Here is an 11,760-nt window from a genome sequence, read left to right as displayed (position 1 = left end):
GTTAGTGTTAGGTACTAGCGGTTAGGGTTAGGTTGTGGGGAGGGGGGGTTAGGTTTAGTTGGCGAGGTGCAGGGGTTAGGGTTAGGTACTAGTGATAGGGTTAGGCTGTGGGGAGGGGGGGTTAGGTTTAGGTGGTGGGGTGCAGGGGTTAGTGTTAGGCACTAGTGATAGGGTTAGGCTGTGGGGAGGGGGGGTTAGGTTTAGGCGGCGAGGTGCAGGGGTTAGTGTTAGGTACTAGCGGTTAGGGTTAGGCTGTTGGGGGGGTTAGGGTTAGGCTGTGGGGAGGGGGGGTTAGGTTTAGGTGGTGGGGTGCAGGGGTTAGTGTTAGGCACTAGTGATAGGGTTAGGCTGTGGGGAGGGGGGGTTAGGTTTAGGTGGTGGGGTGCAGGGGTTAGTGTTAGGTACTAGCGGTTAGGGTTAGGCTGTTGGGGGGGTTAGGTTTAGGTGGTGGGGTGCAGGGGTTAGTGTTAGCTACTAGCGGTTACGGTTAGGCTGTGGGGGGGTTAGGTTGTGGGGAGGGAGGTTAGGTTTAGGTGGTGGGGTGCAGGGGTTAGTGTTAGGTACTACCAGTTAGGGTTAGGCTGCTGGGGGGTTAGGGACAGGTTATGGGGTGGTTGGATTGGGTTTAGGCATTAGCAGATAGGTTTAGGCTGTTGGCCGGGGGGGGGGGGGGTAGGATTAGGCTACAGGTGAAGGGGCTAGTTAGGAAGTAGCAGAGAGGGTTGGACTCAGGCTACGTGGGGGTGGGGTGAGGAGAGTCAGGATAACTTTGCAGGAAAGGAGGGTATGGGGGCAGGTGGAGGATAAGTATACTTACCTCAGTTCTGTCCGGATTCCCTACTTCGGGATACCAGCGTGGGTATTCTGACCACTGGTCATCCACATGTTTGCGATACGGCCATTGTATTACTATGATAGTAACTATATCATAGAGGGGTCTTTCTGGTCACTAGGGATGGTGTATAAATGTGGACTCATTTTTTTTACCACAAATAACGTTGATAGATTCCAACTTAAATCTTTTGTAAATAGTCTGTAATGAGTCGTCCTGTGCCGCGTCCGGTCAGGGCTGGTTATCTGTAGCCCTGTTTGTAACCGTTTTGGTTGTGGAACATAAGGAATACATGTCTACCCTCCTGGAATGGAAAATCGGTGGGCAAGTCCACCGCAATCCCTGCAATCCCCCACAACCCCGTCTTGGTGTGGAGCGGTTCGTGGGGACCAGATGACACAATTCAGCATGTAATAGTGGCAAAGTGCAGTGGGGGTGTGGTCAGGTTGATGCAATCACAGGTACCACACCCCCTGCACAGCCGCACCAGGGCACCCCCACCCTCTCCGACCGTTTCACCATGTTGAGTATATGCATGTCAACCACATTGGGCCAGATGCACTACGCTTAAAAAGTCATAAAATGGAGAGTGATAAACAGCCAGCCAATCAGCTCCTAACTCACTTGTCACAGACTGTGTTTGAAAATGCCAGTCAGGAGCTGATTGGCTGGTTGCTTTTCATTCTCCATCTTATCACTTTTGAAGCTTAGTACATTTGACCCTGAGTGTTGGTCTTCTGACTGTCTACCTAGACACTGATACGCACCATGAGTCCGATCTTCATGTGATTTATCATGGTACCAGATACTGATAACAGTATGGCCCAGATGCACTAGGCTTCAAAAGTGATAAAATGGAGAGTGATAACCCACCAGCCAATCAGCTACTACCTGTCATTTTTCAAACACAGCCTGTGACATGACAGGTAGGAGCTGATTGGCTGGTGGTTTATGACTCTCTGTTTTATCACTTGAAGCTTAGTATGGCCCTTATAGTGCACAGATATCAAATAATATTTGCGGCTAAATCCCCGAAAACACCCATTTTCGGTGGTTAGCCGCAAATAGTAAGTAAACCCAGAATGTATCAAAGGGAGACTGCAGCAGGAATTTCCGATCCCTGCTGCGATCCCCCCTTCACCGCCGACGGCCGCATCCATGGGGAATGTGAAGCTGCCCGATGTATCAACATCCGGCAGCCCGGCTTTGCAGTGAGGTCAGACGGGTTGCGCACTTAGAGGATCACCCCCTTGCAGCCTTTTCATATATAAAGGAGAAAAACAACATGAAAGATGGAATGGGATCATTCGTCAGACTGCATTTAGGTCTACAGTCATTAGGTCGACCCCACTAGGTCGACTGGCAGGAAGGTCGACCTGACTTAAGGTCGACATAAGCCAAGGTCGACATGACTTAAGGTCGAATTTGCATAAAGGTCGACATGAGGAAGGTCGACTGGTCATAAGGTCGACATGGGTTTTTCACTGTTTTTTGATCCGAATGTCGACACAGTCGACATGGACACAGTTGGCAATGAGAATCGGACCCTCGCATCGCTCGCTTCGCTCGCGATGCTTCGGGCACGGTGCCTCGTTGCGCTCGGCACACTATTTTATTCTCCCACCACGCCCTAGTGGATGGTAGGGCATGAAATACCGCCTGTCGGCACATGTCGGCTCAAAAACAGTGAAAAACCCATGTCGACCTTATGACCAGTCGACCTTCCTCATGTCGACCTTTATGCAAATTCGACCTTAAGTCATGTCGACCTTGGCCCATGTCGACCTTAAGTCAGGTCGACCTTCCTGCCAGTCGACCTAGTGGGGTTGACCTAATGACTGTAGACCTAAGTTCATTCTAATAGATGACCGCATCCCATAAAATATGCGATTTTTGGGAAATGCCCGAAAACGGCATATTTTGCGGAAAAAATCGCAAAAAAAAAACGCCTCCCATTACATTTCGCCCAAAGTGTCTGTGCTTTCAGTGCATCTGTCTGCAATCTTCCTCCAATAAACAACGCGTTTCGGGGATCTGTCTCTCCTTCATCAGACTTGGATGAAAGATTTCTGTCCGGGTTTCCATATTTATACCCCTCCTATTTGCTGGCCGCTCCTCCACATAATGGCGCAATTCCCGCCATATCGTGGACTGGAAGTTGTGTACGTTCCATGTTCTCACTTCCAGTTGCGTCACTTCCGCTTCCGGGTTTTCGACTTCCGGTCACAAATCTTCCGTCTGATGCGTCATTGGTGCACTGGCCCTACAGTACGGCAGATGCGGGTACTACGTCTTAATGTGGTCACCTATACGTGCCGCACCCACCGGCCACACACCTATAACACTATTATATAATCAGCGTGCGTTGGCCGCGCCTCCCCTCTATTACTGTACCTCCAGGAAAGCCAAATATAATCCTCGGACCCAGGCTACAGTATACGGAGGATCGGGAGACATGTATGACGCGCGCACCATCTATATTGGCGCGGCGTCTGACTGAGAACAGGCCCTCTGTGTGTCTGTCACTGGATAGGTTCTCATTTAGGGCCTGATTCACTCCCCTCGCTAAGCAGCGGTCGCCGACCATCGCATGATTTCTCTCCCCTTAGGAAATAAAACGCAGTCTAAACTGACTTTTATTTCTGTCGTAGTCTGCTGAAGAGAAGGCGGGCGCTGGTGCCATGTGGCGGGCATCGGCGCGCCTGCCTTCCCCTGCTCCGGCATCTGCCGGCCCACCTCCCTCCCCTACCTGTGCGTTCACCTCAGCGACTGTGATAGTCACCACAGGCATTCTCACAGCGGCCATACGCATGCGCAGAGACGCACCAATGCCGGGGACCGATCCAGCATGAATCAGGCCCTTAATATGACTCCTAATCAGTGTCTCTCTTACCTGGCAGCAGACCGGCCGAATGTGTCCTCTGTCCCCCTGCTAGAGTGTGTACAGTGTGTAGAGTCCTCATTCATCGCCCACAATGAGAGGGATGCTCAGATCCAGTGTCGCCTATATACAGATCATCCCCCCCTGCTCAATGTGAGAAGTTATAATTCTGGAGAAATCTGAGGTCTTTTCCTTAAGAAGAATAAACAGAATCCGCCCGATGACCGGTAACCTGGCAGCTGCATCCAAATTCCACTTCACAAGAACTGAGTTGGGCAATATATTCAATTAAGGATATTGCAGTGTAAATTTACTCACAGCGCTGAGGTCATGGGTTCAATTCCCACCATGGCCCTAACTGTGGTGAGTTTGTATATTCTCCCTGTACTTGAGTGGGTTTCCTATGGGTGCTCTGGTTTCCTCCCACAATCCCAAAATATACTGGTAACTCAATTAATCCCCACAAATTAACCCTAGAATGTCTGTGTGTGCGTGTAAATGTGGTAGGGAATATAGGGGCAGATGTATTAAGCCTTGACAAGAGATAAATGCAAGGGTGATAGAGAGATAAACGTCCAGCCAATCACCTGCTAACTGCCAGGTTACAGGTTAGGGTTAGAATGGGGGTTAGATGGGGAAGGTTAGGGTTAGGCTGGGGGTTAGATGGGGGAAGTTTAGGGTTAGATGGAGGAAGGTTAGGGTTAGGCTGGGGGTTAGATGGGGAAGGTTAGGGTTAGGCTGTTGGGTTAGATGGGGAAGGTTGGGGTTAGGCTGGGGGTTAGATGGGGGAAGTTTAGGGTTAGATGGAGGAAGGTTAGGGTTAGGCTGGGGGTTAGATGGGGAAGGTTAGGGTTAGGCTGGGGGTTAGATGGGGAAGGTTGGGGTTAGATGGAGGAAGGTTAGGAATAGGTGGAGGAAGGTTAGGGTTAGGCTGGTTGGTTAGAAGGGGAAAGTTGGTGTTAGATGGAGGAAGGTTAGGGTTAGGCTGGGTGGTTATTAGGAGAAGGTTAGGGTTAGATGGAGGAAGGTTAGGAATAGGTGGAGGAAGGTTATGGTTAGGATGGATGGTTAGAAGGGGAAGGTTAGGGTTAGATGGAGGAAGGTTAGGGTTAGGCTGGGGGTTAGATGGGGAAGGTTAGGGTTAGATGGGGAAGGTTAGGAATTAGGTGGAGGAAGGTTAGGGTTAGGCTGGGGGTTAGATGGGGAAGGTTAGGGTTAGATGGAGGAAGGTTAGGGTTAGATGGAGGAAGGTTAGGAATTAGGTGGAGGAAGGTTAGGGTTAGGCTGGGCGGTTAGATGGGGAAGGTTAGGGTTAGGCTGGGGGTTAGATGGGGAAGGTTAGGGTTAGGCTGGGAGGTTAGATGGGGAAGGTTGGGGTTAGATGGAGGAAGGTTAGGGTTAGATGGAGGAAGGTTAGGAATTGGTGGAGGAAGGTTAGGGTTAGGCTGGGAGGTTAGATGGGGAAGGTAGGGGTTAGATGGAGGAAGGTTAGGGTGGGTGGTTAGATGGAGGAAGGTTAGGGTTAGATGGAGGAAGGTAAGGATTAGGTGGAGGAAGTTTAGGGTTAGGCTGGGCAGTTAGATGGGGAAGGTTAGGGTTAGGCTGGGTGGTTAGAAGGAGAAGGTTAGGGTTAGATGGAGGAAGGTTAGGAATTGGTGGAGGAAGGTTCGGGTTAGGCTGGGCGGTTAGATGGTGGGAGTTTAGGGTTAGGCTGGAAGAATTGCTGCTTTCTACACTCCTTAGTCCTAATATAATATTTCAAAACATTTGCCACCTTAGGTATGAGTGAAATTTTTGTATTCTTAGTAGGGGAGACTATGTAATAGACCAGGCTCTTAATACATCTTGTGTACTAACCCCTATTAGGCAATCCATCAATTGTTAGGATTTAAAAAACCAGCTCACATTGATTGCTTTCTTCCTGTGAGAATTACCTTTCTTTCTAATTAATTCCTCTTTGTACAATCGTTTCCACTCTCCTTTCACTCTCTATTCTAATTTGGCTTAAGCATGATAATAGTAAAAACTACTGTACCTACCTGTAAAGCTGTAGTCCTTTCTGTACTACTGTACCTACCTGTAAAGCTGTAGTCCTTTCTGTACTACTGTACCTACCTGTAAAGCTGTAGTCCTTTCTGTACTACTGTACCTACCTGTAAAGCCGTAGTCCTTTCTGTACTACTGTACCTACCTGTAAAGCTGTAGTCCTAATGTTTTATTTATTGTTTTGAAATTTTAATGTATATCTTCACATATTGTGAAACTCTCATTCTCCCAGTATGTTTTTGTATATTTTCGTATATATTGTAATATTCCCGAAAACCCTTGATGAAGTGCCAGGAAGGGACGAAACGCGCTGGGTATTCCGTTTTGCTTTTTACAAGTGTCTGAAACACTAGAACATTAATGTTATTTGACACTTTTATTGGAAGAAAAATAGACTTTTTAATATATATTTGAACTTTACGGACTTCATTACTTATGCTTGTGAGAAAAGTAAACCTTTATGGCTGTACAAGTCAGGCAACCTCCTATAACAATCCCTACACTAATTGGAAGTGTGAAACAAGGGTCTGTTCTCCATATATATATATACAGAGAGAGAGAGAGAGAGAGAGAGAGAGAGAACAGACCCTTGTGTCGCACCACAGAACTTAGGATAACTGTGTGGGGGCCACCTAGCTTACAAGATCCCCTGTTGGATAGGGGGTGGGGGGAAATATGGAGTACAATCGTAAGTTGGCACCGCTTGTGTGGATCGATCAAGCCTTAAATTAATTCACTCTAGCAAAGAGAAGAAAGTTCATTTCATTTCAAATGTTTATTAAATAGTCTCTTATTCCACACAGTGGTAGCAGTTATTCCAGATCTTTACAGTTTTCAATCAGCTCATTCAGACAGAACCTGTGACCAGAGCCCACCTATAGAAGGTGAGAATTGCCTCTAGAACAATCCCAGACTCTGTACTGAATTTGTCGTTTTTTAATCCAATTAAGCAAATTAGCCTGGGTACATCATAATCATACATTGGGTCTTCCCAGATCTTTTGAAGGTTGGGGTTAGGCTGCAGGTCAGGGGGTTAGGGGATTGGAGCAGGGGAAATGTAAGTATACTTACCTACCCCGTCACGATTTCCTTGTGATACCGGCATTGGCATCACCACCATCTTTATCCCTTATATATCTCCTCACTTCCGGGATCCTATTTTGCCTTTAGGACTCTGCTCATCCTCAGGGGACTGGCCATCATCCTGACTGTTCTGATAGTTGCAATGTCCTCACTACAGGCCTTGATGCTGGATTCCTGCCAGTCTTTCTACAGGACAGCAGCAGCAGGGACGTGCAGTCAGAGGAGGCAGTGGAGGCAGTGCCTCCCCTGTAATTAATGGTTAAAATAATAAAAATACTTATGACACATTCTTTTATAAGTATTTGCTTTATATTAATGTAATAATTTTTACTACATACATTTTTTATAATTGGTTTCAGAGGCACCAAGATCGGTGCCTCCGGCTGTAAATGTAAAATGTTCATAAAGAGGGGGCAGGTAGGAGGCGGGGCTGAGCACCGGGCTGTAAAAGCGGCACCTATAGCACTGCCTCAGTGACAGGGACGTACTTTCTGCCCATATGAAAGCACGTCCCTGTCACTGGGACAGATGTGATTGGGCATCAGATAATCCTGCAGCTTCCAGTATATAATGGGGAACACACAGACACCGGGAGTGGACGCCATTAAGGAGGAACATTCTGCAGCTACTTACCCACTGCACTCCCCTTCTTCTTGCCCGGGAGGACAGTTTCCTTGCCACCCGGATACAATTGGCGTGCCGCCCAGACCTCCACTCAGGTCCGACTTATAATTACAGTAGGGATGCAGCCGCATAGAGCGTGACATGGCTGCGCCTGCATCCCAGGACCCCATTGTGTGGCGGCAACCCCGCTCTCAGGAAACCGCTGAGCCCCGGACCTGTCCCCTGCTACAACCCTGCTAGTAGGATCTCGCTCCCAGCACACCACCGAGTGCCGGCAAACCCGCTCCCAGAATACCGCTGCACCCCCTGCATCCAGGGCTGAAGAGCATTGCAGCGCAGCATCCATTGGGAGGAATCCATTGAGGTGAGGGCTCAGGGGCCAGCGTGGAATCTTCTTCTGGTAATCACCGGCATGAGCAGTGCAGAAGCAAGCAGCGCTGCTGAAGGAGAGAAGTAGACTTGTCCCGATGGGGTGCACCTCTGGCTGTACTCACCTGCAACAGCGCTGCTTGCTCCTGTATCGCTGCTGCAGGTGCCAGTGATAACTAGTAGGTGTCTGTGACGCTGAGGTGCAGGAGGCCTGTGTGACACTGCCTGACTTTGCTCCCCAAGAGCAAGAGTTCAGCTTGTTGAGGGTGAATCATTACATTTATTTTAAAAGGTGGCAGTGGGAAAAGCTAATTACATATATATATTACTAGGTGATTCATCGCGCCCTACGGGCGCTCTTCACACCGTCGTAAGGGGCTGCGCCCCCTTAATTTGTGAATTTGAGAAAGATGGTTAGAATTGTATGAAAGATGGCCTGTATTGCAACTTGAGTTATAGGTGAAATGTGTTAAATAGAGAGCATATGATGTGGAAGGGGGTGTGTATTGTTTTGTTTAATTAAAAAGCGGTTACAGAGTAAGATGTACATTGATAGTGTGGATGGTACAGTGACATTTGTGGGTGTGGGGGGGGCTGTGTGTGCATGTTGTTTAGGTGTGTGTGTGCAATAGTATAGTAGGGTGTTTCTGAGTCAGCGGCTCTCCACTGGCGGAGGTCACGACACAGGAAAACAGGAGGCTGGGTAGTGATAGGGGTGTGTGGGCATAAGGGGGACTAAAGAGGAGGGTGGGAGATACTGTGCAGCTTCTGCCAGTGGGTGAGGGTCCAGCGTGGCAGTACAGGAGTACAGGATGGTGGCCCTTAGTCAGTGTCTCCTCCTACTGGGTGGGAGTTCGGGTGCATGAGAGCAGGAGGCTGGGCTATGAGGCATGATAGGGGCATGTGGGCAAAACAGCGTCAGCAAACTCCCCAGTGGTGGAAGTTACGGTTCAGGAGAGCAGGAAGCTGGGTAGTGATAGGGGTGTGTGAGTATACGGGGGACTAAAGAGGGGCTTAGGGGTGCCGTGAATTGTGGGAGGGGCGCAGGGGTGCCATGAATCAAGGGAGGGGGGGGGCGCAGGTGTCGGCGAATCGCGGGAGAGGGCGGGGGTCCGCAAAGCGTGGGAGGGGGCGTGAATTGCGCAAGGGGGGGTTGTGAATCGCGGGAGGGGGTGCGCGGGGGGTCCGTGAATTGCGGGAGGGGGGGGGGCACGGGGCGCGATGAATCACCTAGTTGGTTATATATTTTTGTAGAAGGATGGTAGGATGTTGCTGTCATTCAGAATGCATTTACATAAACAGTAATAGTAGCAGTAAAAGGTCTGACTTAAAACACCTACAGTAAAACAGAACAGGTATTATATATTATACAAAGAATTGGTTGATGGTGTGGAGGTTGACGTGCACATAGTTCATAGTTGTCACTGGAAAAAAATTGCTCCAAGAAAAAATCAACACAGAAAGTTCAACACATGTAAATGTTGACATAAGTGTGGCATTTCATCGGTGTCCATGTCGACACATGAGAATGAATATGAAAACATTCAAAAAGAGAAAAATAAATCTTCAAAAACTCATGTCAACCTTTTTCATTGTCGACCATAGCCGTGCCAGTGTTTTGCATGTGCCATTTAATCCTGGGGTTGCCGTGAATCGCGCGTGGGGGTGGGGGGGGGAGGGAGGAGGTGAGGGGTGTCGATGCCGTGAATTGCGGGAGGGGGGGTCGCGGGGGGGTGTGGGTGCCGCGAATTGTGGGAGGGGGGGGGGCGCGGGGGGTTGCAGTGAATCGCGGGAGGGTAGGTGGCGGGGGGCGTGGGGTTGCCGCAATGACAGGAGGGGGGGTCAGGGGTGGGGAATCGCGGTAGGGGGGGTCGTGGAGGGCACCGTGAACCGCAGGAGGGGGGGCCCGGGGGGTTGGCGCGAATCGTGGGAGGGGGGGTCGCGGGGTGCCGCGAATCGCAGGAGGGGGGTGTGTCACGGGGTGGGGCTGCGAATCGCGGTAGTCACCGGGGGTGCCGCGAATTGCGGGGGGTGTGCTGCAAATCGCGGGAGGGGGGTCCCGGGGGGTGCCGCGAACCGCCACAAGAAAAAATCAACACAGAAAGGTCAACACATGTAAATGTTGACATAAGTGTGGCACTTCATCGGTGTCCATGTCGACACATGAGAATGAATATGAAAACATTGAAAAAGTGAAAAATAAATCTTGTCAACCTTTTTCATTGTCGACCATAGCCATGTCAGTGTTTTGCATGTGCCATTTAATCGTGGGGATGCCGTGAATGTGGGGGGGGGGGGGGGAGGTGCATACCTCCCAACATGACCCTCTCCAGGAGGGACACATTGCTCTGTTTCTGGACTTTCTTCTTAATTTATGGATTACCATGACCTGTGCTTAAACACCTTTCTTATCAATTACCCTGTTTAAAACAGGTGATGACAATCATAAATTAAGATGGAAGTCCACAACCCAGCGTTACAGCTCCAGACACACTTTGAGTGACAGATGTAGCCAAATATATAAGAGATAGGGAGAGAGAGTGGGGATCCTAAAATATTTAAGGCTTTGGGGATTATGTATGAGGTGGGGTTAGGGGTAAAAAAAAAAGGTTTAGTGTGTATGCTTAATATTGATAACAATGCTCCTGTACATCATTAATGACCCTCTAGTCGTCTAGTGTGTATGGGGCTTATGTCCAAGTTGACCACTGCAAACTCTGGCTCTGATACTAGCCAGTGCCTCACCAGCCACTGGCCTCACCGCACGTCACTGAGCAGCAGCATTTATACCCCAATAATGACATCATCATTTGTTATTGAAAAATATAATTCTGTCCCTGTCAGTCTGTTACTTGGTTTCCTGTCAGTCACTTCCACATATTTATCCTATGATATAACCATTACTCTCAGTTATGTAACATCTGTCCCTGTCAGTCTGTTACTTGGTTTCCTGTCAGTCACTGCCCCACATTTATCCTATGATATAACCATTATCCTCAGTTATGTAACATATGTCCCTGTCAGTCTTTTACTTAGTTTTCCCTGTCAGTCGCTTCCCCACATTTATCCTATAATATAACCATTACTCTCAGTTACATAACATCTGTCCCTGTCAGTCTGTTACTTGGTTTCCTGTCAGTCACTGCCCCACATTTATCCTATAATATAACCATTACACTCAGTTACATAACATAAGTCCCTGTCAGTCTGTTACTTGGTTTCCTGTCAGTCACTTCCCCACATTTATCCTATGATATAACCATTATCCTCAGTTATGTAACATATGTCCCTGTCAGTCTGTTACTTGGTTTCCTGTCAGTCACTTCCCCACATTTATCCTATAATATAACCATTACTCTCAATTATGTAACATCTGTCCCTGTCAGTCTGTTACTTAGTTTCCTGTCAGTCGCTTCCCCACATTTATCCTATGATATAACCATTACACTCAGTTACATAACATATGTCCCTGTCAGTCTGTTACTTGGTTTCCTGTCAGTCACTTCCCCACATTTATCCTATAATATAACCATTACTCTCAGTTATATAACATATGTCCCTGTCAGTCTGTTACTTGGTTTCCTGTCAGTCACTTCCCACATTTATCCTATGATATAACCATTACTCTCAGTTACGTAACATCTGTCCCTGTCAGTCTGTTACTTGGTTTCCTGTCAGTCACTGCCCCACATTTATCCTATGATATAACCATTACTCTCAGTTACGTAACATCTGTCCCTGTCAGTCTGTTACTTGGTTTCCTGTCAGTCACTGCCCCACATTTATCCTATAATATAACCATTATCCTCAGTTATGTAACATATGTCCCTGTCGGTCTGTTACTTGGTTTCCTGTCAGTCACTGCCCCACATTTATCCTATGATATAACCATTATCCTCAGTTACATAACATCTGTCCCTGTCAG

Source organism: Crinia signifera, chromosome 2 (assembly GCF_055691185.1).
Source record: "Crinia signifera chromosome 2, ASM5569118v1, whole genome shotgun sequence".
Classification (NCBI taxonomy): Eukaryota; Metazoa; Chordata; class Amphibia; order Anura; family Myobatrachidae; genus Crinia; species Crinia signifera.
Note: the sequence above shows the minus strand (reverse complement) of the source record.